A 20,831-nucleotide genomic window follows, 5' to 3' on the forward strand; every position below is an offset into this window, starting at 1 on the left:
CTCTGTGTCTGGGTCTCTGATACTCCAGATGGATAGCTATTTAGGATACTCGGCGGTCTTGCAACTCCATCCAATTTTCAAAAGGAGCCCAATGCTTTCCCAGTATACTGCCTAGCTGCCTCGCAGTGCTAATTACATATAGTTACCTAGTGCATAATTGCTGATGTCTCCTCCTCCTGTGTTTCCTTGTCACCGAGGGCGATTGGTCACATGCTGTCCTGACATCATAAAGCTAGAGCAGGATGTCATCTGACATGAGGGACAATCAGTTGCCTAGCAAGCACTAAGATACATTTATCGTGGTATTGAACTGGGTTGCAGGGTAAACAGGGCGCCCAGCTGAAGACCTAGAGGGTGAGATTAATGAAACTGGCGCATTATTTGAGACTTGTGCATCTGTTTGAAGGTGCAGTTAATCACAATGTTCTCGACTTCTCTATAGCTTAACTGATAAGGATGTACTAAGATGAAGATGTTAAGATGTTGTTTATAGTTTTTATTATTCCCACTAACAGTAGCGTAAACCTTCCTCCCTCAACTTATCAGATCACTCAATTGCTATTGGCGTATCATAACCTATAAGAATTGCACTGAGAAGGGGATGCCATCACTTGGCTGGCAATCACATCTTTTTATCTAGGTCCTGATGTAGGTGCTAGTGTTGTTTAGAGAGTGGTAGCAAATGAGGCATAGGATTGATGTAATGTAATGTGTATACTTGTAAAGCGCACTGTTGCCAGCCGGCGTCCTGGCGCTGTATACCGCTGGGGAACCAGTCCTGGCTTTCCCTGTGGGATGGTCCCTGCTGGGAATCCCCAAGGTGGAGCCAGGCATCCCCGGCGTTGAGGGGGCCGTTGTGGAGATTAGGCAAGCTAATGCCCAGAGTTGCAGAGTGGGACCCCTGGTTAGAGTAGGCACTGACGTGAGAATTATCGAGTCCGCTGACCCTGGTCCATGACCCTGCCCCGTCGGGAATCAAACCCTGGTCCCGGGCCGACTTCTGCTTTTGGGTCTGCCGCCTCTAACCAGTGAGCCATTGAGAGATGTACCCCAGTCGGAACATGAAAACTGAGAAAACATGAAAACCGAGATTCAAATTTTTAGTCGGGTGTGGATTTTCACAATATCCATAGTACTGATTATCAAGCCTTAGAAAATCTGTTTTTTATTGCTGTGCATTCGTTTGAAAATATTCAAGTTCTAATGCACTAACAGTGGACTTTTCCATCTGCAGAATATACTGAATGACCAGAGATGGCAGTGCTGCGGAAGAGAATTTGTCTGCATTGCTGAGACCAAAAAAACAAAACAAGAAGCCATTTCTCAGCACTCTGCCTTCCTTCATCAATTTAAATGGTAAGTCAAACTCGAGTTAGTGGGGTCTTGGCATGATTATCTTTGTCAAGACTCTACCAAAATGGATGACGTTACGGTGATCATCATATTTTATCAGACTTTGTCTCCGAAGCTGAGAAAGCCTGCGTTAGATACCTGTGCTAACAATGTGTCATCAGAGGACATTACTGTCTTTAAGGCTGGAAAGAGTTTCCTTAATTTGGAGCCATGGCCTTACTTTCTCAAGGAGTGAAGCTCATTTGACCTGTTTCCCTGCACTCTGTGTGTGGGTCTCTGATACTCCAGATGGATAGCTGTTTAGGATACTCGGCGGTCTTGCAACTCCATCCAATTTTCAAAAGGAGCCCAATGCTTTCCCAGTATACTGCCTAGCTGCCTTGCAGTCCTAATTACATATAGTTACCTAGTGCATAATTGCTGATGTCTCCTCCTCCTGTGTTACCTCGTCACCGAGGGCGATTGGTCACGTGCTGTCCTGACATCATAAAGCTAGAGCAGGATGTCATCTGACATGAGGGACAATCAGTTGCCTAGCAAGCACTAAGATACATTTATCATGGTATTGAACTGGGTTGCAGGGTAAACAGGGCGCCCAGCTGAAGACCTAGATGGTGAGATGAATGAAACTGGCGCATTATTTGAGACTTGTGCATCTGTTTGAAGGTGCAGTTAATCACAAAGTTCTCGACTTCTCTATAGCTTAACTGATAAGGATGTACTAAGATGAAGATGTTAAGATGTTGCTTATGGTTTTTATTATTCCCACTAACAGTAGCGTAAACCTTCCTCCCTCAACTTATCAGATCACTCAATTGCTATTGGCCTATCATAACCTATAACAATTGCACTGAGAAGGGGATGCCGTCACTGGGCTGGCAATCACATCTTTTTATCTAGGTCCTGATGTAGGTGCTAGTGTTGTGTAGAGAGTGGTAGCAAATGAGGCATAGGATTGAAGTAATGTAATGTGTATACTTGTAAAGCGCACTGTTGCCAGCCGGCGTCCTGGCGCTGTATACCGCTGGGGAACCAGTCCTGGCTTTCCCTGTGGGATGGTCCCTGCTGGGAATCCCCAAGGTTGAGCCAGGCATCCCCGGCGTTGAGGGGTCCGTTGTGGAGATTAGGCAAGCTAATGCCTAGAGTTGCAGAGTGGGACCCCTGGTTAGAGTAGGCACTGACGTGAGAATTATCGAGTCCGCTGACCTTGGTCCATGACCCTGCCGCGTCGGGAATCGAACCCTGGTCCTGGGCCGACTTCTGCTTTTGGGTCTGCCGCCTCTAACCAGTGAGCCATTGAGAGATGTACCCCAGGCTGAACATGTAAACTGAGAAAACATGAAAACTGAGATTCTAATTTTTAGTAGGGTGTGGATTTTCACAATATCCATAGTACTGATTATCAAGCCTTAGAAAATCTGTTTTTTATTACTGTGCATTCGTTTGAAAATATTCAAGTTCTAATGCACTAACAGTGGACCTTTCCATCTGCAGAATATACTGAATGACCAGAGATGGCAGTGCTGCGGAAGAGAATTTGTCTGCATTGCTGAGACCAAAAAAAAAACCATGAAGCCTTTTCTCAGCACTCTGCCTTCCTTCATCAATTTAAATGGTAAGTCAAACTCGAGTTAGTGGGGTCTTGGCATGATTATCTTTGTCAAGACTCTACCAAAATGGATGACCTTACGGTGATCATCATATTTTATCAGACTTTGTCTCCGAAGCTGAGAAAGCCTGCGTTAGATACCTGTGCTAACAATGTGTCATCAGAGGACATTACTGTCTTTAAGGCTGGAAAGAGTTTCCTTAATTTGGAGCCATGGCCTTACTTTCTCAAGGAGTGAAGCTCATTTGACCTGTTTCCCTGCACTCTGTGTGTGGGTCTCTGATACTCCAGATGGATAGCTGTTTAGGATACTCGGCGGTCTTGCAACTCCATCCAATTTTCAAAAGGAGCCCAATGCTTTCCCAGTATACTGCCTAGCTGCCTTGCAGTGCTAATTACATATAGTTACCTAGTGCATAATTGCTGATGTCTCCTCCTCCTGTGTTTCCTTGTCACCGAGGGCGATTGGTCACATGCTGTCCTGACATCATAAAGCTAGAGCAGGATGTCATCTGACATGAGGGACAATCAGTTGCCTAGCAAGCACTAAGATACATTTATCATGGTATTGAACTGGGTTGCAGGGTAAACAGGGCGCCCAGCTGAAGACCTAGATGGTGAGATGAATGAAACTGGCGCATTATTTGAGACTTGTGCATCTGTTTGAAGGTGCAGTTAATCACAATGTTCTCGACTTCTCTATAGCTTAACTGATAAGGATGTACTAAGATGAAGATGTTAAGATGTTGTTTATAGTTTTTATTATTCCCACTAACAGTAGCGTAAACCTTCCTCCCTCAACTTATCAGATCACTCAATTGCTATTGGCGTATCATAACCTATAAGAATTGCACTGAGAAGGGGATGCCATCACTTGGCTGGCAATCACATCTTTTTATCTAGGTCCTGATGTAGGTGCTAGTGTTGTGTAGAGAGTGGTAGCAAATGAGGCATAGGATTGATGTAATGTAATGTGTATACTTGTAAAGCGCACTGTTGCCAGCCGGCGTCCTGGCGCTGTATACCGCTGGGGAACCAGTCCTGGCTTTCCCTGTGGGATGGTCCCTGCTGGGAATCCCCAAGGTGGAGCCAGGCATCCCCGGCGTTGAGGGGGCCGTTGTGGAGATTAGGCAAGCTAATGCCCAGAGTTGCAGAGTGGGACCCCTGGTTAGAGTAGGCACCCACGTGAGAATTATCGAGTCCGCTGACCCTGGTCCATGACCCTGCCGCGTCGGGAATCGAACCCTGGTCCTGGGCCGACTTCTGCTTTTGGGTCTGCCGCCTCTAACCAGTGAGCCATTAAGAGATGTACCCCAGGCTGAACATGAAAACATGAAAACTGAGATTCTAATTTTTAGTAGGGTGTGGATTTTCACAATATCCATAGTACTGATTATCAAGCCTTAGAAAATCTGTTTTTTATTGCTGTGCATTCGTTTGAAAATATTCAAGTTCTAATGCACTAACAGTGGACTTTTCCATCTGCAGAATATACTGAATGACCAGAGATGGCAGTGCTGCGGAAGAGAATTTGTCTGCATTGCTGAGACCAAAAAAAAAAAACAAGAAGCCATTTCCCAGCACTCTGCCTTCCTTCATCAATTTAAATGGTAAGTCAAACTCGAGTTAGTGGGGTCTTGGCATGATTATCTTTGTCAAGACTCTACCAAAATGGATGATGTTACGGTCATCATCATATTTTATCAGACTTTGTCTCCGAAGCTGAGAAAGCCTGCGTTAGATACCTGTGCTAACAATGTGTCATCAGAGGACATTACTGTCTTTAAGGCTGGAAAGAGTTTCCTTAATTTGGAGCGATGGCCTTACTTTCTCAAGGAGTGAAGCTCATTTGACCTGTTTCCCTGCACTTTGTGTGTGGGTCTCTGATACTCCAGATGGATAGCTGTTTAGGATACTCAGCGGTCTTGCAACTCCATCCAATTTTCAAAAGGAGCCCAATGCTTTCCCAGTATACTGCCTAGCTGCCTTGCAGTCCTAATTACATATAGTTACCTAGTGCATAATTGCTGATTTCTCCTCCTCCTGTGTTTCCTCGTCACCCAGGGCGATTGGTCACGTGCTGTCCTGACATCATAAAGCTAGAGCAGGATGTCATCTGACATGAGGGACAATCAGTTGCCTAGCAAGTACTAAGATACATTTATCATGGTATTGAACTGGGTTGCAGGGTAAACAGGGCGCCCAGCTGAAGACCTAGATGGTGAGATGAATGAAACTGGCGCATTATTTGAGACTTGTGCATCTGTTTGAAGGTGCAGTTAATCACAATGTTCTCGACTTCTCTATAGCTTAACTGATAAGGATGTACTAAGATGAAGATGTTAAGATGTTGTTTATAGTTTTTATTATTCCCACTAACAGTAGCGTAAACCTTCCTCCCTCAACTTATCAGATCACTCAATTGCTATTGGCGTATCATAACCTATATGAATTGCACTGAGAAGGGGATGCCATCACTTGGCTGGCAATCACATCTTTTTATCTAGGTCCTGATGTAGGTGCTAGTGTTGTTTAGAGAGTGGTAGCAAATGAGGCATAGGATTGATGTAATGTAATGTGTATACTTGTAAAGCGCACTGTTGCCAGCCGGCGTCCTGGCGCTGTATACCGCTGGGGAACCAGTCCTGGCTTTCCCTGTGGGATGGTCCCTGCTGGGAATCCCCATGGTGGAGCCAGGCATCCCCGGCGTTGAGGGGGCCGTTGTGGAGATTAGGCAAGCTAATGCCCAGAGTTGCAGAGTGGGACCCCTGGTTAGAGTAGGCACTGACGTGAGAATTATCGAGTCCGCTGACCCTGGTCCATGACCCTGCCGCGTCGGGAATCGAACCCTGGTCCTGGGCCGACTTCTGCTTTTGGATCTGCCGCCTCTAACCAGTGAGCCATTGAGAGATGTACCCCAGGCTGAACATGAAAACTGAGAAAACATGAAAACTGAGATTCTAATTTTTAGTAGGGTGTGGATTTTCACAATATCCATAGTACTGATTATCAAGCCTTAGAAAATCTGTTTTTTATTGCTGTGCATTCGTTTGAAAATATTCAAGTTCTAATGCACTAACAGTGGACTTTTCCATCTGCAGAATATACTGAATGACCAGAGATGGCAGTGCTGCGGAAGAGAATTTGTCTGCATTGCTGAGACCCAAAAAAAAAAAACAAGAAGCCATTTCTCAGCACTCTGCCTTCCTTCATCAATTTAAATGGTAAGTCAAACTAGAGTTAGTGGGGTCTTGGCATGATTATCTTTGTCAAGACTCTACCAAAATGGATGACGTTACGGTGATCATCATATTTTATCAGACTTTGTCTCCGAAGCTGAGAAAGCCTGCGTTAGATACCTGTGCTAACAATGTGTCATCAGAGGACATTACTGTCTTTAAGGCTGGAAAGAGTTTCCTTAATTTGGAGCGATGGCCTTACTTTCTCAAGGAGTGAAGCTCATTTGACCTGTTTCCCTGCACTCTGTGTGTGGGTCTCTGATACTCCAGATGGATAGCTGTTTAGGATACTCGGCGGTCTTGCAACTCCATCCAATTTTCAAAAGGAGCCCAATGCTTTCCCAGTATACTGCCTAGCTGCCTTGCAGTGCTAATTACATATAGTTACCTAGTGCATAATTGCTGATGTCTCCTCCTCCTGTGTTTCCTTGTCACCGAGGGCGATTGGTCACATGCTGTCCTGACATCATAAAGCTAGAGCAGGATGTCATCTGACATGAGGGACAATCAGTTGCCTAGCAAGCACTAAGATACATTTATCGTGGTATTGAACTGGGTTGCAGGGTAAACAGGGCGCCCAGCTGAAGACCTAGAGGGTGAGATTAATGAAACTGGCGCATTATTTGAGACTTGTGCATCTGTTTGAAGGTGCAGTTAATCACAATGTTCTCGACTTCTCTATAGCTTAACTGATAAGGATGTACTAAGATGAAGATGTTAAGATGTTGTTTATAGTTTTTATTATTCCCACTAACAGTAGCGTAAACCTTCCTCCCTCAACTTATCAGATCACTCAATTGCTATTGGCGTATCATAACCTATAAGAATTGCACTGAGAAGGGGATGCCATCACTTGGCTGGCAATCACATCTTTTTATCTAGGTCCTGATGTAGGTGCTAGTGTTGTTTAGAGAGTGGTAGCAAATGAGGCATAGGATTGATGTAATGTAATGTGTATACTTGTAAAGCGCACTGTTGCCAGCCGGCGTCCTGGCGCTGTATACCGCTGGGGAACCAGTCCTGGCTTTCCCTGTGGGATGGTCCCTGCTGGGAATCCCCAAGGTGGAGCCAGGCATCCCTGGCGTTGAGGGGGCCGTTGTGGAGATTAGGCAAGCTAATGCCCAGAGTTGCAGAGTGGGACCCCTGGTTAGAGTAGGCACTGACGTGAGAATTATCGAGTCCGCTGACCCTGGTCCATGACCCTGCCCCGTCGGGAATCAAACCCTGGTCCCGGGCCGACTTCTGCTTTTGGGTCTGCCGCCTCTAACCAGTGAGCCATTGAGAGATGTACCCCAGTCGGAACATGAAAACTGAGAAAACATGAAAACTGAGAATCTAATTTTTAGTAGGGTGTGGATTTTCACAATATCCATAGTACTGATTATCAAGCCTTAGAAAATCTGTTTTTTATTGCTGTGCATTCGTTTGAAAATATTCAAGTTCTAATGCACTAACAGTGGACTTTTCCATCTGCAGAATATACTGAATGACCAGAGATGGCAGTGCTGCGGAAGAGAATTTGTCTGCATTGCTGAGACCAAAAAAAAAACCAAGAAGCCATTTCTCAGCACTCTGCCTTCCTTCATCAATTTAAATGGTAAGTCAAACTCGAGTTAGTGGGGTTTTGGCATGATTATCTTTGTCAAGACTCTACCAAAATGGATGACGTTACGGTGATCATCATATTTAATCAGACTTTGTCTCCGAAGCTGAGAAAGCCTGCGTTAGATACCTGTGCTAACAATGTGTCATCAGAGGACATTACTGTCTTTAAGGCTGGAAAGAGTTTCCTTAATTTGGAGCCATGGCCTTACTTTCTCAAGGAGTGAAGCTCATTTGACCTGTTTCCCTGCACTCTGTGTGTGGGTCTCTGATACTCCAGATGGATAGCTGTTTAGGATACTCGGCGGTCTTGCAACTCCATCCAATTTTCAAAAGGAGCCCAATGCTTTCCCAGTATACTGCCTAGCTGCCTTGCAGTCCTAATTACATATAGTTACCTAGTGCATAATTGCTGATGTCTCCTCCTCCTGTGTTACCTCGTCACCGAGGGCGATTGGTCACGTGCTGTCCTGACATCATAAAGCTAGAGCAGGATGTCATCTGACATGAGGGACAATCAGTTGCCTAGCAAGCACTAAGATACATTTATCGTGCTATTGAACTGGGTTGCAGGGTAAACAGGGCGCCCAGCTGAAGACCTAGATGTGAGATGAATGAAACTGGCGCATTATTTGAGACTTGTGCATCTGTTTGAAGGTGCAGTTAATCACAATGTTCTCGACTTCTCTATAGCTTAACTGATAAGGATGTACTAAGATGAAGATGTTAAGATGTTGTTTATAGTTTTTATTATTCCCACTAACAGTAGCGTAAACCTTCCTCCCTCAACTTATCAGATCACTCAATTGCTATTGGTGTATCATAACCTATAAGAATTGCACTGAGAAGGGGATGCCATCACTTGGCTGGCAATCACATCTTTTTATCTAGGTCCTGATGTAGGTGCTAGTGTTGTTTAGAGAGTGGTAGCAAATGAGGCATAGGATTGATGTAATGTAATGTGTATACTTGTAAAGCGCACTGTTGCCAGCCGGCGTCCTGGCGCTGTATACCGCTGGGGAACCAGTCCTGGCTTTCCCTGTGGGATGGTCCCTGCTGGGAATCCCCAAGGTGGAGCCAGGCATCCCTGGCGTTGAGGGGGCCGTTGTGGAGATTAGGCAAGCTAATGCCCAGAGTTGCAGAGTGGGACCCCTGGTTAGAGTAGGCACTGACGTGAGAATTATCGAGTCCGCTGACCCTGGTCCATGACCCTGCCCCGTCGGGAATCAAACCCTGGTCCCGGGCCGACTTCTGCTTTTGGGTCTGCCGCCTCTAACCAGTGAGCCATTGAGAGATGTACCCCAGTCGGAACATGAAAACTGAGAAAACATGAAAACTGAGAATCTAATTTTTAGTAGGGTGTGGATTTTCACAATATCCATAGTACTGATTATCAAGCCTTAGAAAATCTGTTTTTTATTGCTGTGCATTCGTTTGAAAATATTCAAGTTCTAATGCACTAACAGTGGACTTTTCCATCTGCAGAATATACTGAATGACCAGAGATGGCAGTGCTGCGGAAGAGAATTTGTCTGCATTGCTGAGACCAAAAAAAAACCCAAGAAGCCATTTCTCAGCACTCTGCCTTCCTTCATCAATTTAAATGGTAAGTCAAACTCGAGTTAGTGGGGTCTTGGCATGATTATCTTTGTCAAGACTCTACCAAAATGGATGACGTTACGGTGATCATCATATTTTATCAGACTTTGTCTCCGAAGCTGAGAAAGCCTGCGTTAGATACCTGTGCTAACAATGTGTCATCAGAGGACATTACTGTCTTTAAGGCTGGAAAGAGTTTCCTTAATTTGGAGCGATGGCCTTACTTTCTCAAGGAGTGAAGCTCATTTGACCTGTTTCCCTGCACTCTGTGTGTGGGTCTCTGATACTCCAGATGGATAGCTGTTTAGGATACTCGGCGGTCTTGCAACTCCATCCAATTTTCAAAAGGATCCCAATGCTTTCCCAGTATACTGCCTAGCTGCCTTGCAGTCCTAATTACATATAGTTACCTAGTGCATAATTGCTGATGTCTCCTCCTCCTGTGTTTCCTCGTCACCCAGGGCGATTGGTCACGTGCTGTCCTGATATCATAAAGCTAGAGCAGGATGTCATCTGACATGAGGGACAATCAGTTGCCTAGCAAGCACTAAGATACATTTATTGTGGTATTGAACTGGGTTGCAGGGTAAACAGGGTGTCCAGCTGAAGACCTAGATGGTGAGATGAATGAAACTGGCGCATTATTTGAAACTTGTGCATCTGTTTGAAGGTGCAGTTAATCACAATGTTCTCGACTTCTCTATAGCTTAACTGATAAGGATGTACTAAGATGAAGATGTTAAGATGTTGTTTATAGTTTTTATTATTCCCACTAACAGTAGCGTAAACCTTCCTCCCTCAACTTATCAGATCACTCAATTGCTATTGGCGTATCATAACCTATAAGAATTGCACTGAGAAGGGGATGCCATCACTTGGCTGGCAATCACATCTTTTTATCTAGGTCCTGATGTAGGTGCTAGTGTTGTTTAGAGAGTGGTAGCAAATGAGGCATAGGATTGATGTAATGTAATGTGTATACTTGTAAAGCGCACTGTTGCCAGCCGGCGTCCTGGCGCTGTATACCGCTGGGGAACCAGTCCTGGCTTTCCCTGTGGGATGGTCCCTGCTGGGAATCCCCATGGTGGAGCCAGGCATCCCCGGCGTTGAGGGGGCCGTTGTGGAGATTAGGCAAGCTAATGCCCAGAGTTGCAGAGTGGGACCCCTGGTTAGAGTAGGCACTGACGTGAGAATTATCGAGTCCGCTGACCCTGGTCCATGACCCTGCCGCGTCGGGAATCGAACCCTGGTCCTGGGCCGACTTCTGCTTTTGGATCTGCCGCCTCTAACCAGTGAGCCATTGAGAGATGTACCCCAGGCTGAACATGAAAACTGAGAAAACATGAAAACTGAGATTCTAATTTTTAGTAGGGTGTGGATTTTCACAATATCCATAGTACTGATTATCAAGCCTTAGAAAATCTGTTTTTTATTGCTGTGCATTCGTTTGAAAATATTCAAGTTCTAATGCACTAACAGTGGACTTTTCCATCTGCAGAATATACTGAATGACCAGAGATGGCAGTGCTGCGGAAGAGAATTTGTCTGCATTGCTGAGACCCAAAAAAAAAAAACAAGAAGCCATTTCTCAGCACTCTGCCTTCCTTCATCAATTTAAATGGTAAGTCAAACTCGAGTTAGTGGGGTCTTGGCATGAATATCTTTGTCAAGACTCTACCAAAATGGATGACGTTACGGTGATCATCATATTTTATCAGACTTTGTCTCCGAAGCTGAGAAAGCCTGCGTTAGATACCTGTGCTAACAATGTGTCATCAGAGGACATTACTGTCTTTAAGGCTGGAAAGAGTTTCCTTAATTTGGAGCGATGGCCTTACTTTCTCAAGGAGTGAAGCTCATTTGACCTGTTTCCCTGCACTCTGTGTGTGGGTCTCTGATACTCCAGATGGATAGCTGTTTAGGATACTCGGCGGTCTTGCAACTCCATCCAATTTTCAAAAGGAGCCCAATGCTTTCCCAGTATACTGCCTAGCTGCCTTGCAGTGCTAATTACATATAGTTACCTAGTGCATAATTGCTGATGTCTCCTCCTCCTGTGTTTCCTTGTCACCGAGGGCGATTGGTCACATGCTGTCCTGACATCATAAAGCTAGAGCAGGATGTCATCTGACATGAGGGACAATCAGTTGCCTAGCAAGCACTAAGATACATTTATCGTGGTATTGAACTGGGTTGCAGGGTAAACAGGGCGCCCAGCTGAAGACCTAGAGGGTGAGATTAATGAAACTGGCGCATTATTTGAGACTTGTGCATCTGTTTGAAGGTGCAGTTAATCACAATGTTCTCGACTTCTCTATAGCTTAACTGATAAGGATGTACTAAGATGAAGATGTTAAGATGTTGTTTATAGTTTTTATTATTCCCACTAACAGTAGCGTAAACCTTCCTCCCTCAACTTATCAGATCACTCAATTGCTATTGGCGTATCATAACCTATAAGAATTGCACTGAGAAGGGGATGCCATCACTTGGCTGGCAATCACATCTTTTTATCTAGGTCCTGATGTAGGTGCTAGTGTTGTTTAGAGAGTGGTAGCAAATGAGGCATAGGATTGATGTAATGTAATGTGTATACTTGTAAAGCGCACTGTTGCCAGCCGGCGTCCTGGCGCTGTATACCGCTGGGGAACCAGTCCTGGCTTTCCCTGTGGGATGGTCCCTGCTGGGAATCCCCAAGGTGGAGCCAGGCATCCCTGGCGTTGAGGGGGCCGTTGTGGAGATTAGGCAAGCTAATGCCCAGAGTTGCAGAGTGGGACCCCTGGTTAGAGTAGGCACTGACGTGAGAATTATCGAGTCCGCTGACCCTGGTCCATGACCCTGCCCCGTCGGGAATCAAACCCTGGTCCCGGGCCGACTTCTGCTTTTGGGTCTGCCGCCTCTAACCAGTGAGCCATTGAGAGATGTACCCCAGTCGGAACATGAAAACTGAGAAAACATGAAAACTGAGAATCTAATTTTTAGTAGGGTGTGGATTTTCACAATATCCATAGTACTGATTATCAAGCCTTAGAAAATCTGTTTTTTATTGCTGTGCATTCGTTTGAAAATATTCAAGTTCTAATGCACTAACAGTGGACTTTTCCATCTGCAGAATATACTGAATGACCAGAGATGGCAGTGCTGCGGAAGAGAATTTGTCTGCATTGCTGAGACCAAAAAAAAAACCAAGAAGCCATTTCTCAGCACTCTGCCTTCCTTCATCAATTTAAATGGTAAGTCAAACTCGAGTTAGTGGGGTTTTGGCATGATTATCTTTGTCAAGACTCTACCAAAATGGATGACGTTACGGTGATCATCATATTTAATCAGACTTTGTCTCCGAAGCTGAGAAAGCCTGCGTTAGATACCTGTGCTAACAATGTGTCATCAGAGGACATTACTGTCTTTAAGGCTGGAAAGAGTTTCCTTAATTTGGAGCCATGGCCTTACTTTCTCAAGGAGTGAAGCTCATTTGACCTGTTTCCCTGCACTCTGTGTGTGGGTCTCTGATACTCCAGATGGATAGCTGTTTAGGATACTCGGCGGTCTTGCAACTCCATCCAATTTTCAAAAGGAGCCCAATGCTTTCCCAGTATACTGCCTAGCTGCCTTGCAGTCCTAATTACATATAGTTACCTAGTGCATAATTGCTGATGTCTCCTCCTCCTGTGTTACCTCGTCACCGAGGGCGATTGGTCACGTGCTGTCCTGACATCATAAAGCTAGAGCAGGATGTCATCTGACATGAGGGACAATCAGTTGCCTAGCAAGCACTAAGATACATTTATCGTGCTATTGAACTGGGTTGCAGGGTAAACAGGGCGCCCAGCTGAAGACCTAGATGTGAGATGAATGAAACTGGCGCATTATTTGAGACTTGTGCATCTGTTTGAAGGTGCAGTTAATCACAATGTTCTCGACTTCTCTATAGCTTAACTGATAAGGATGTACTAAGATGAAGATGTTAAGATGTTGTTTATAGTTTTTATTATTCCCACTAACAGTAGCGTAAACCTTCCTCCCTCAACTTATCAGATCACTCAATTGCTATTGGTGTATCATAACCTATAAGAATTGCACTGAGAAGGGGATGCCATCACTTGGCTGGCAATCACATCTTTTTATCTAGGTCCTGATGTAGGTGCTAGTGTTGTTTAGAGAGTGGTAGCAAATGAGGCATAGGATTGATGTAATGTAATGTGTATACTTGTAAAGCGCACTGTTGCCAGCCGGCGTCCTGGCGCTGTATACCGCTGGGGAACCAGTCCTGGCTTTCCCTGTGGGATGGTCCCTGCTGGGAATCCCCAAGGTGGAGCCAGGCATCCCTGGCGTTGAGGGGGCCGTTGTGGAGATTAGGCAAGCTAATGCCCAGAGTTGCAGAGTGGGACCCCTGGTTAGAGTAGGCACTGACGTGAGAATTATCGAGTCCGCTGACCCTGGTCCATGACCCTGCCCCGTCGGGAATCAAACCCTGGTCCCGGGCCGACTTCTGCTTTTGGGTCTGCCGCCTCTAACCAGTGAGCCATTGAGAGATGTACCCCAGTCGGAACATGAAAACTGAGAAAACATGAAAACTGAGAATCTAATTTTTAGTAGGGTGTGGATTTTCACAATATCCATAGTACTGATTATCAAGCCTTAGAAAATCTGTTTTTTATTGCTGTGCATTCGTTTGAAAATATTCAAGTTCTAATGCACTAACAGTGGACTTTTCCATCTGCAGAATATACTGAATGACCAGAGATGGCAGTGCTGCGGAAGAGAATTTGTCTGCATTGCTGAGACCAAAAAAAAACCCAAGAAGCCATTTCTCAGCACTCTGCCTTCCTTCATCAATTTAAATGGTAAGTCAAACTCGAGTTAGTGGGGTCTTGGCATGATTATCTTTGTCAAGACTCTACCAAAATGGATGACGTTACGGTGATCATCATATTTTATCAGACTTTGTCTCCGAAGCTGAGAAAGCCTGCGTTAGATACCTGTGCTAACAATGTGTCATCAGAGGACATTACTGTCTTTAAGGCTGGAAAGAGTTTCCTTAATTTGGAGCGATGGCCTTACTTTCTCAAGGAGTGAAGCTCATTTGACCTGTTTCCCTGCACTCTGTGTGTGGGTCTCTGATACTCCAGATGGATAGCTGTTTAGGATACTCGGCGGTCTTGCAACTCCATCCAATTTTCAAAAGGATCCCAATGCTTTCCCAGTATACTGCCTAGCTGCCTTGCAGTCCTAATTACATATAGTTACCTAGTGCATAATTGCTGATGTCTCCTCCTCCTGTGTTTCCTCGTCACCCAGGGCGATTGGTCACGTGCTGTCCTGATATCATAAAGCTAGAGCAGGATGTCATCTGACATGAGGGACAATCAGTTGCCTAGCAAGCACTAAGATACATTTATTGTGGTATTGAACTGGGTTGCAGGGTAAACAGGGTGTCCAGCTGAAGACCTAGATGGTGAGATGAATGAAACTGGCGCATTATTTGAAACTTGTGCATCTGTTTGAAGGTGCAGTTAATCACAATGTTCTCGACTTCTCTATAGCTTAACTGATAAGGATGTACTAAGATGAAGATGTTAAGATGTTGTTTATAGTTTTTATTATTCCCACTAACAGTAGCGTAAACCTTCCTCCCTCAACTTATCAGATCACTCAATTGCTATTGGCGTATCATAACCTATAAGAATTGCACTGAGAAGGGGATGCCATCACTTGGCTGGCAATCACATCTTTTTATCTAGGTCCTGATGTAGGTGCTAGTGTTGTTTAGAGAGTGGTAGCAAATGAGGCATAGGATTGATGTAATGTAATGTGTATACTTGTAAAGCGCACTGTTGCCAGCCGGCGTCCTGGCGCTGTATACCGCTGGGGAACCAGTCCTGGCTTTCCCTGTGGGATGGTCCCTGCTGGGAATCCCCATGGTGGAGCCAGGCATCCCCGGCGTTGAGGGGGCCGTTGTGGAGATTAGGCAAGCTAATGCCCAGAGTTGCAGAGTGGGACCCCTGGTTAGAGTAGGCACTGACGTGAGAATTATCGAGTCCGCTGACCCTGGTCCATGACCCTGCCGCGTCGGGAATCGAACCCTGGTCCTGGGCCGACTTCTGCTTTTGGATCTGCCGCCTCTAACCAGTGAGCCATTGAGAGATGTACCCCAGGCTGAACATGAAAACTGAGAAAACATGAAAACTGAGATTCTAATTTTTAGTAGGGTGTGGATTTTCACAATATCCATAGTACTGATTATCAAGCCTTAGAAAATCTGTTTTTTATTGCTGTGCATTCGTTTGAAAATATTCAAGTTCTAATGCACTAACAGTGGACTTTTCCATCTGCAGAATATACTGAATGACCAGAGATGGCAGTGCTGCGGAAGAGAATTTGTCTGCATTGCTGAGACCCAAAAAAAAAAAACAAGAAGCCATTTCTCAGCACTCTGCCTTCCTTCATCAATTTAAATGGTAAGTCAAACTCGAGTTAGTGGGGTCTTGGCATGAATATCTTTGTCAAGACTCTACCAAAATGGATGACGTTACGGTGATCATCATATTTTATCAGACTTTGTCTCCGAAGCTGAGAAAGCCTGCGTTAGATACCTGTGCTAACAATGTGTCATCAGAGGACATTACTGTCTTTAAGGCTGGAAAGAGTTTCCTTAATTTGGAGCGATGGCCTTACTTTCTCAAGGAGTGAAGCTCATTTGACCTGTTTCCCTGCACTCTGTGTGTGGGTCTCTGATACTCCAGATGGATAGCTGTTTAGGATACTCGGCGGTCTTGCAACTCCATCCAATTTTCAAAAGGAGCCCAATGCTTTCCCAGTATACTGCCTAGCTGCCTTGCAGTGCTAATTACATATAGTTACCTAGTGCATAATTGCTGATGTCTCCTCCTCCTGTGTTTCCTTGTCACCGAGGGCGATTGGTCACATGCTGTCCTGACATCATAAAGCTAGAGCAGGATGTCATCTGACATGAGGGACAATCAGTTGCCTAGCAAGCACTAAGATACATTTATCGTGGTATTGAACTGGGTTGCAGGGTAAACAGGGCGCCCAGCTGAAGACCTAGAGGGTGAGATTAATGAAACTGGCGCATTATTTGAGACTTGTGCATCTGTTTGAAGGTGCAGTTAATCACAATGTTCTCGACTTCTCTATAGCTTAACTGATAAGGATGTACTAAGATGAAGATGTTAAGATGTTGTTTATAGTTTTTATTATTCCCACTAACAGTAGCGTAAACCTTCCTCCCTCAACTTATCAGATCACTCAATTGCTATTGGCGTATCATAACCTATAAGAATTGCACTGAGAAGGGGATGCCATCACTTGGCTGGCAATCACATCTTTTTATCTAGGTCCTGATGTAGGTGCTAGTGTTGTGTAGAGAGTGGTAGCAAATGAGGCATAGGATTGATGTAATGTAATGTGTATACTTGTAAAGCGCACTGTTGCCAGCCGGCATCTTGGCGCTGTATACCGCTGGGGAACCAGTCCTGGCTTTCCCTGTGGGATGGTCCCTGCTGGGAATCCCCATGGTGGAGCCAGGCATCCCCGGCGTTGAGGGGGCCGTTGTGGAGATTAGGCAAGCTAATGCCCAGAGTTGCAAAGTGGGACCCCTGGTTAGAGTAGGCACTGACGTGAGAATTATCGAGTCCGCTGACCCTGGTCCATGACCCTGCCGCGTCGGGAATCGAACCCTGGTCCTGGGCCGACTTCTGCTTTTGGGTCTGCTGCCTCTAACCAGTGAGCCATTGAGAGATGTACCCCAGGCTGAACATGAAAACTGAGAAAACATGAAAACTGAGATTCTAATTTTTAGTAGGGTGTGGATTTTCACAATATCCATAGTACTGATTATCAAGCCTTAGAAAATCTGTTTTTTATTGCTGTGCATTCGTTTGAGAATATTCAAGTTCTAATGCACTAACAGTGGACTTTTCCATCTGCAGAATATACTGAATGACCAGAGATGGCAGTGCTGCGGAAGAGAATTTGTCTGCATTGCTGAGACCAAAAAAAAAAACAAGAAGCCATTTCCCAGCACTCTGCCTTCCTTCATCAATTTAAATGGTAAGTCAAACTCGAGTTAGTGGGGTCTTGGCATGATTATCTTTGTCAAGACTGTACCAAAATGGATGATGTTACGGTCATCATCATATTTTATCAGACTTTGTCTCCGAAGCTGAGAAAGCCTGCGTTAGATACCTGTGCTAACAATGTGTCATCAGAGGACATTACTGTCTTTAAGGCTGGAAAGAGTTTCCTTAATTTGGAGCGATGGCCTTACTTTCTCAAGGAGTGAAGCTCATTTGACCTGTTTCCCTGCACTTTGTGTGTGGGTCTCTGATACTCCAGATGGATAGCTGTTTAGGATACTCGGCGGTCTTGCAACTCCATCCAATTTTCAAAAGGAGCCCAATGCTTTCCCAGTATACTGCCTAGCTGCCTTGCAGTCCTAATTACATATAGTTACCTAGTGCATAATTGCTGATTTCTCCTCCTCCTGTGTTTCCTCGTCACCCAGGGCGATTGGTCACGTGCTGTCCTGACATCATAAAGCTAGAGCAGGATGTCATCTGACATGAGGGACAATCAGTTGCCTAGCAAGCACTAAGATACATTTATCATGGTATTGAACTGGGTTGCAGGGTAAACAGGGCGCCCAGCTGAAGACCTAGATGGTGAGATGAATGAAACTGGCGCATTATTTGAGACTTGTGCATCTGTTTGAAGGTGCAGTTAATCACAAAGTTCTCGACTTCTCTATAGCTTAACTGATAAGGATGTACTAAGATGAAGATGTTAAGATGTTGCTTATAATTTTTATTATTCCCACTAACAGTAGCGTAAACCTTCCTCCCTCAACTTATCAGATCACTCAATTGCTATTGGCCTATCATAACCTATAACAATTGCACTGAGAAGGGGATGCCGTCACTGGGCTGGCAATCACATCTTTTTATCTAGGTCCTGATGTAGGTGCTAGTGTTGTGTAGAGAGTGGTAGCAAATGAGGCATAGGATTGATGTAATGTAATGTGTATACTTGTAAAGCGCACTGTTGCCAGCCGGCGTCCTGGCGCTGTATACCGCTGGGGAACCAGTCCTGGCTTTCCCTGTGGGATGGTCCCTGCTGGGAATCCCCAAGGTTGAGCCAGGCATCCCCGGCGTTGAGGGGTCCGTTGTGGAGATTAGGCAAGCTAATGCCTAGAGTTGCAGAGTGGGACCCCTGGTTAGAGTAGGCACTGACGTGAGAATTATCGAGTCCGCTGACCCTGGTCCATGACCCTGCCGCGTCGGGAATCGAACCCTGGTCCTGGGCCGACTTCTGCTTTTGGGTCTGCCGCCTCTAACCAGTGAGCCATTGAGAGATGTACCCCAGGCTGAACATGTAAACTGAGAAAACATGAAAACTGAGATTCTAATTTTTAGTAGGGTGTGGATTTTCACAATATCCATAGTACTGATTATCAAGCCTTAGAAAATCTGTTTTTTATTACTGTGCATTCGTTTGAAAATATTCAAGTTCTAATGCACTAACAGTGGACCTTTCCATCTGCAGAATATACTGAATGACCAGAGATGGCAGTGCTGCGGAAGAGAATTTGTCTGCATTGCTGAGACCAAAAAAAAAACCATGAAGCCTTTTCTCAGCACTCTGCCTTCCTTCATCAATTTAAATGGTAAGTCAAACTCGAGTTAGTGGGGTCTTGGCATGATTATCTTTGTCAAGACTCTACCAAAATGGATGACCTTACGGTGATCATCATATTTTATCAGACTTTGTCTCCGAAGCTGAGAAAGCCTGCGTTAGATACCTGTGCTAACAATGTGTCATCAGAGGACATTACTGTCTTTAAGGCTGGAAAGAGTTTCCTTAATTTGGAGCCATGGCCTTACTTTCTCAAGGAGTGAAGCTCATTTGACCTGTTTCCCTGCACTCTGTGTGTGGGTCTCTGATACTCCAGATGGATAGCTGTTTAGGATACTCGGCGGTCTTGCAACTCCATCCAATTTTCAAAAGGAGCCCAATGCTTTCCCAGTATACTGCCTAGCTGCCTTGCAGTGCTAATTACATATAGTTACCTAGTGCATAATTGCTGATGTCTCCTCCTCCTGTGTTTCCTTGTCACCGAGGGCGATTGGTCACATGCTGTCCTGACATCATAAAGCTAGAGCAGGATGTCATCTGACATGAGGGACAATCAGTTGCCTAGCAAGCACTAAGATACATTTATCATGGTATTGAACTGGGTTGCAGGGTAAACAGGGCGCCCAGCTGAAGACCTAGATGGTGAGATGAATGAAACTGGCGCATTATTTGAGACTTGTGCATCTGTTTGAAGGTGCAGTTAATCACAATGTTCTCGACTTCTCTATAGCTTAACTGATAAGGATGTACTAAGATGAAGATGTTAAGATGTTGTTTATAGTTTTTATTATTCCCACTAACAGTAGCGTAAACCTTCCTCCCTCAACTTATCAGATCACTCAATTGCTATTGGCGTATCATAACCTATAAGAATTGCACTGAGAAGGGGATGCCATCACTTGGCTGGCAATCACATCTTTTTATCTAGGTCCTGATGTAGGTGCTAGTGTTGTGTAGAGAGTGGTAGCAAATGAGGCATAGGATTGATGTAATGTAATGTGTATACTTGTAAAGCGCACTGTTGCCAGCCGGCGTCCTGGCGCTGTATACCGCTGGGGAACCAGTCCTGGCTTTCCCTGTGGGATGGTCCCTGCTGGGAATCCCCAAGGTGGAGCCAGGCATCCCCGGCGTTGAGGGGGCCGTTGTGGAGATTAGGCAAGCTAATGCCCAGAGTTGCAGAGTGGGACCCCTGGTTAGAGTAGGCACCCACGTGAGAATTATCGAGTCCGCTGACCCTGGTCCATGACCCTGCCGCGTCGGGAATCGAACCCTGGTCCTGGGCCGACTTCTGCTTTTGGGTCTGCCGCCTCTAACCAGTGAGCCATTAAGAGATGTACCCCAGGCTGAACATGAAAACATGAAAACTGAGATTCTAATTTTTAGTAGGGTGTGGATTTTCACAATATCCATAGTACTGATTATCAAGCCTTAGAAAATCTGTTTTTTATTGCTGTGCATTCGTTTGAGAATATTGAAGTTCTAATGCACTAACAGTGGACTTTTCCATCTGCAGAATATACTGAATGACCAGAGATGGCAGTGCTGCGGAAGAGAATTTGTCTGCATTGCTGAGACCCAAAAAAAAAACAAGAAGCCATTTCCCAGCACTCTGCCTTCCTTCATCAATTTAAATGGTAAGTCAAACTCGAGTTAGTGGGGTCTTGGCATGATTATCTTTGTCAAGACTGTACCAAAATGGATGATGTTACGGTCATCATCATATTTTATCAGACTTTGTCTCCGAAGCTGAGAAAGCCTGCGTTAGATACCTGTGCTAA

The sequence above is a fragment of the Lissotriton helveticus genome, chromosome 7, assembly GCF_964261635.1.
Source record: "Lissotriton helveticus chromosome 7, aLisHel1.1, whole genome shotgun sequence".
NCBI lineage: Eukaryota > Metazoa > Chordata > Amphibia > Caudata > Salamandridae > Lissotriton > Lissotriton helveticus.